Here is a 6,918-nt window from a genome sequence, read left to right on the forward strand (position 1 = left end):
AGTGTTCCTTAAAATATGGTACCCAGTACCTCCTATTTCTGCAACCCTGTGTGGTCTGATATGAGTTAATACAAACATACAAAATTAAGCCCTGTGCTCAAACTCCCACTACTCCTGGGCGGCAGTAAGGACTATAGCACATATCAGCCACAATTCATATAATAAAAAATAAAGGACAAGGGTACACTATCCCAAATCCCTATGCACATTTATGTAGCTGGAGATTTTTACTATTACTCCAATGGCCATTATAGTGTAAGTTCACCTGGTATGTCAAGGCAAACCTTTTAGATGAGTCCTTTTCTTTCTTTCTTTTTTTGTCAATCTTTATTTATAATAGTGCAAGCATGAACAGGTGAGCTAGATACGCCACGACAGCAATATCAAGCTTAGCAAAAACAGGTAATAGCATGTATAACATTAGCATCTGTTTTAGTTTTTGGGGGGTAAGAACAAATACAAGAAAACGTTCAGGTCGTATACTGACTAACGTTGCGAAAAACATGCAATATAAACAAGCATTTTCCGGCTAGATAATGCAAGCAAAATCTCTAGTACTTGAGAGCATAAATTATGCATGTGCAAGTGTAGTAGTGACATATTAGCTTTACAAGTAAAAAATCTAAATATATATAGACTTGAGAACAGCAAGTAGCTTAAATGCCACTGGATGACCGGGCACTCTATTGACATTATAATATATGGAGGTGAGTATTGCAGAAAACTTAATAAAACTATATTAGGCAAGATGAAAAACTCAGTTGTAGGCATGAAATAAAGGATCTCACATTTTACATAGCCTAGTGACAGTGTCCATGGCAGGTAACACAGAGCTCAAGCTTTGGGCCAACATCAAGATCAGCCTATCCCTGTCAGCGGTAGTGATGGCACCTGTTTAGGGAAGTCCAAGTAAATAGCTGCCAAAGTATGGCATACCAGGGTATTCCTCCAGCCCCGCACCTGTGTGAGGGCCAGCATTCTTGGTCCATGGACTCACCTTCTCTTCTGTACCAAGTCCATCCCCCTTTCGGGGTGTGCAGAGGGTTGAGGTGGTAGGCGCCTTTTACGGCGAATAACACTCCGCTTGTGTGGCAGATGCAGTAGGGCATAGACCTGGTGGGCATACTGTCCGGGCAGGTGGACATCATGAGGGTGAGTATTTGCTTGTGGGCAGAGGTTGCCCAGAGGGGTCCCGTTTCTCCTCTTCAGCGTATTCCTCCCAGAATCTTCCTGATAGTTCACCTGGGAAGCTTGGGACCAATCCTGAAGTTTTAGCCAGAAGGCTCTAAACACCTCCTCCAGCCTTAACAGGATGCTGTCCAAGGAGCATCCACGAGGACCATGAGCTGGATGTAGGCCCTGCGAGTCTAGCGAGTAGGCAGCCGCCATATTGAACTTGTAGTGCCGGCAACGTGACACCAATTCCCAAGTGGGAGCTCAGTGTGCGGGCAGATGTAGCAGCCCCAGGATATCCAGTGGGGCCCAGGATAACCCCTGCCGGTCCGGGGGGGGCAGAGAGGGTAGGAGAATAACAGATCTTAATATCATACATAAAGTCAAGGAGGTTGTTCGCCTCTACCCGGCTCTGTCCGCAGTAGGCCTCAGCAGGGTGTCACAAGTTCCTGGTGGGTAACTTTCATGATTAAAAACTCCGTGAGGTTGCACCTTCGTGTTCGCAGTGAGTCAGTCAAATTGCTGGAGCTTATGCAACACACGTCTGTCCTGCTGGTAAGTCCTATACTTAACCATTTTTTCTTTGTTTTTTATTGTATATATTGCTGATGTGCAGGGCCGCCATCAGGGCATGACAACCATAACAGTTGTCATGGGCCCGGCGGCCCTGGGGGGGCCCGGCCGCCCGGGCCCCACATGTGGGGCCCATCGGGTAGCCCACACACCTAAGGCCACCCGATGAGCCCCCTCCTTCAGGGGCCCGGTCAGCGCTGTGGCCATTGTATAGCGCGACCGGGCCCCTTTAATAAAAAAAAAAAAAAAAAAAAAAGCAGCCGCAAGTGCTGCCGGGAGGAAGTGCTCACTTCCTCCCAGCTCACTCCGCGCGGGAGGAGCGCGCCTGCCCGCCCAGCTGTAAAGAGGGAGAGCCCGGCAATGAAGAGGGAGCAGCGCCGACTCCCATCATCCCCAGCCACCCTCCTGCAAAGAAAAGGTAAGAGACAGGAGGCTGGCTGGAAAATGAGCTGTGTGTGTGCATGTATGTATGTCTGTCTGTGTCTGTCTGTCTCTGTCTGTATGCATGTATGTGTATGTATGTATGTGTGTGTGTCTGTCTGTCTGTATGTCTGTATGCATGTATGTGTGTCTGTCTGTCTGTATGTATGTCTGTGTCTGTATGCATGTATGTGTATGTCTGTCTGTCTGTGTGTCTGTATGCATGTCTGTGTATGTATGTATGTATGTATGTCTGTCTGTCTGTGTGTCTGTATGCATGTCTGTGTATGTATGTATGTATGTCTGTATGTATGTCTGTATGCATGTATGTGTATGTATGTCTGTCTGTATGCATGTATGTCTGTCTGTCTGTATGTGTATGTCCGTATGCATGTATGTCTATGTATGTATGTCTGTCTGGATGCATGCATGTCTGTCTGTATGTCTATGTCTGTCTGTATGCGTGTATGTCTGTGTGTCTGGATGCATGTATGTGTATGTATGTCTGTGTATGTATGTCTGTCTGCATGCATGTATGACTGTCCGTATGTCTGTGTGTATGTCTATGTATGTATGTCTGTATGTATATGTCTGTTTGTATGTATGTCTGTGTGTATGTCTGTGTGTATGTCTATGTCTGTCTGACTGCATGCATGTATGTCTACGTATGTATGTCTGTCTATGTATGTTTGTGTATGTCTGTATGCATACATGTATGTCTGTATGCATACATGTATGTCTGTATGCATGTATGTCTGTATGTATATATGTATGTCATTATATATGTATATATGTATGTCTGTATGTCAGTATGAATGTATGTCTGCATATTATTATGAACGTAGGTCTGTGTGTATGGATGTCTGTATGCATGTATGTCTGTCAGTATGTCTGTATATATGCATGTATGTCAGTCTGTATGTCTGTATGCCATTATGAATGTATGTGTGTAAGGATGTCCGTGTCTGTATGTATGTATGAATGTGTGTGTGTGTGTATGTATGTATGTCAGTGTCTGTATGTATGTGTGTCTGTATGTATGTTATGTGTCTGTCTGTCACTATGTATGCCTGTGTGTATGTCTCAGTATGTGTGTGTTAGTATGTATGCCTGTATGCGTGTATGTCTGTTTCAGTATGTGTGTCTGTTAGTATGTATCTGTGTCCTTTTGTATCAGTGTGTGCGTTTGTGTCTGTGTGTGGACCCAGTGGGCGGTATTTGGAGGCGGGCCCGAGGGGGCCCAGACCCTGAGCTGAGTTAGGGGCCCCAAAATTTCTGGTGGCGGCCCTGCTGATGTGTACTATAGTCTTTGCTTCCATCCAGGAATCGTGGGAGTTTGAGCGCAGGGCTTAATTTTGCACATATGTAATTGCTTTTGTATTACGCAGTCATGTTACAGTGCTGCCGTCTATCCCATGTGTTTCCTATTATTAATAAGTGTGTAGGGTTAGAAAAATTCTACTCTCTATCTCATCACAGATTTTGACTTTTAGATGAAAACAGCAATGTGAATTGTTATTCATAGGACTCACTTAAGATGTTTGCTTTGACGTGACAGGTGAGCTTATAGATTGGAGTGATACTAAAAAAACACAGTTATTAAAATGTGCACAGGGATTTTAGATAGTACAAAGGTAACTTTTTTTATGTTTTACTAATATATAATTGAAGGGTGGCCTAAAAGCAAGCTACACATTTCCCCTAACTATGGACATATATTTTTTTATACGAAAAGGTCCGTCTGCAGTCCATTACAGTCATAGTAGGCTTATTATTAGCGGGCACATGGGCATTGCCCTGCCACATCATTTGCTGCAATACAGTTTTCATATAAAAAAATGCGCATATATACATATATGATTGATTTAACTGTATGAAAAAGTGGGTTGTATCTGTCTATTTCATGATTACAGTTGTGCAGTTTTCCCTCCACCTTTTTCCTTCATAACACAGACTATCTCACTGATAATGATTTTTGGGTGTGTGGAAATGCCATTGGGAGCATTTAGGCATGTCAAAATCTTGCATTCACTCATGTTTATTCTGCTCCTTTTTTATCAAACCCATTTAGTTTGCCTTAGCTGTCTGATACTTGCCTTCCCTCCCGCAGGCCAGCCACTCCCCCTTCCCTCCTGCTCGCAGTGCCAGAAGAGCGCCTGGCCTGCTTGAGCAGAGAAGAGCAGGGCTGGAACTGGAGGATGGACGGCTCATCTTAAGGTAGGGGAAGAGGGGCTTATTGTGTAGTGTGCTAAATTGGGGAAGGGGGCAGTGCATTAATCTGAGGGAGGGAGGGGACAGTGTATTAAATTGGGGGAGGGAGTGGGCAGTGTATTCATTTTAGGGTGTGGTACTCTATTAATTTCGGGGAGGGAGGGGCCCAGTGTATTAAATTGGGGATGGGGGGTAGTGTATTAATTTGGAGGAGGGAAGGGGGCAGTGTATTAAATTGGGGTAGGGAGTGGGGCAGTGTATTAGAGTGGTAGGATGGGGAGGCAGTGTATTAGTGTAGTGGGAGGGGGGCAGTGTGTTAAATTGGAAGGAGGGCGGTGTATTAATTAGGGGGAACCAGGGGGGCAGTGTACTAAATTAGAGTGCTGGGAGGAGGTGCAGTGTATTTGATATCAGTGTATTCCAACCCCCAATGCTCTTGATACACAGTACAGAAAAGCTTGCTTGCACAGTCTTCCCAGAAGTCGCATTGCCCCGCTACAGTCTGTAATGAATGCTGCAGCTAGCATGATTTTCCCCTCCTTTCACTCTTCTCACACCTCCCCTCTCTGTCAGTCCTTACATTGGCTTACTGAATCCTATAGGAGTCAATTCAAGGTACTAATCCACACCTTTAAAGCACTGACCAATTCTAGTCCCTCCTATATCTCTTCACATATCCATAGGTATACCCCTTCTCGGTCTCTCCGCTCTGCCCATGACCTTCTCCTGTCTGCTGCTCACACACATATGGCCAACTAAGGCTTGCAGGACTCTCGCAGGTGGCTCCATTCTTTTGGAATAGCCTGCCTACCACCATCAGGCTCTCACCTAGTCTTCAATCATTTAAAAAGTGCCTCAAAACCCATCTCTTTGGGAAAGCTTATGGCCTCCCAGAGTAATCTGTCCCTTGCTCTCTCCAAAAGGGCAGTACTCTACTCTCTCCTTGAGCTCTGCTTCACTCCACCGTGTTTGGTTGCCACCTCTTGTCCTGTTGTGTTTTCCGCCCCACCTCCTATAGACTGTAAGCTCATTTGAGCAGGACCCTCTTTAACCTACTGTTCCTGTAAGTTTTTGTAATTGTCTCATATATTGTTAAATCTTCCCCATTGATAATATTGTTAGTGCTACAGAATATGCTGGCGCTATATCAATACCAGTAATAACAATAATAATAATGTAGGCAGGAACTTGAAGCTAATGGCTGCGTCTTATATTCTGAACAACTTTCAAAAATCATCTGACATAGTTCTGCACAATATGAAATAAACCCAAGGGATAAACCTATGTGATCTGCATTTCATGTAAAAGGATAGAGTTCTAAATTGGTAATATATAATCCCTGGCAGCAGACTATCACCACCACCGCTGTCTATTCTAAAGTAACTATTCTTTCATGCTCATACTTCTCCTGCCCCCACCCATTTGCAGCGGGTGATGGCCCTATTTATAATATTCAAGCAGGGATCTAGTGTCTTCCCCAGCCCCCACCCATGGGCAGTGGCTGGAGGCTCTATATAATTATAGAAGGGACAAACAGACTGATAGATGATAGATTGAACACACACATGGATGCATTAAGACTCAGTTGAAATATATATTATGACCATATATAAATAAATATACAAGTTCCATACGAAGTAAACAATGTAGATTTTACTACATGCTTTTAAACCATCTTTAGTAAAATTGCAATTTGCGCAGGCAGTATTTGCCTTTAAGTAACAGTAAAGCAAAGTTCATTTACTAGACAGGGATAATAATTACCTATTTCAGCTTAATGACTCAGTTGTCAAGGTTTAAAGGCAGATACTTTCAAGTCTTGTTACATTTGTTAGGCATTTAAGTGGCTGTGTGTGATTGTAATAAAACCCCTAGAAGGGTCTGATTCTGTTTGACTTGCTGAAGCGAGGTCCATTGATTAGGGCCTGAGAGTTCATGGTAAATAAATGGTTTAATTCAAAGAGTTGTAAACATCCCAGCTCCAAATACAACCATTTTCTTATCTGGACACAATCAACTTAAACACACGGGAGGTCAAAATCAATCCATAAAAAGACATTATTTCTTCATGAGGATTGTCAAAGTCACCCACGGAAATCTATCTGAAAATGACTCACATCTGGGGCTCTGATCATTTGCTTCAAAATGGTATTTACATATAATACAAACATACTGATTGAGTCTTTACATGGGGGGAAATGTCAGAGTCCCCCCGCCACTAATACATATGTACACATAGAATGGGCATATGCTTAGAATTAATGACATTATGGGAGAGCTATGGCACATTCTACAGACATTAACACACAATCCTGAATATGGTTTATGTCAACATACTATACATATATCATGTTGAAAAAAATATATATTAAAAATTACAAAACATTATATATATATATATATATACACCCATACATCGACTTCACAGTGTGAGTTTTTTGGGGGTTGGGGGTGTGTGTGTGTATGTGTGTGTGTGTGTGTGTGTGTGTGTCTGTAAAGAGAAAGAGGTACGCAAACACACAGACTATAGACAACAACCTG

Source organism: Pelobates fuscus, chromosome 8 (genome assembly GCF_036172605.1).
Source record: "Pelobates fuscus isolate aPelFus1 chromosome 8, aPelFus1.pri, whole genome shotgun sequence".
NCBI lineage: Eukaryota > Metazoa > Chordata > Amphibia > Anura > Pelobatidae > Pelobates > Pelobates fuscus.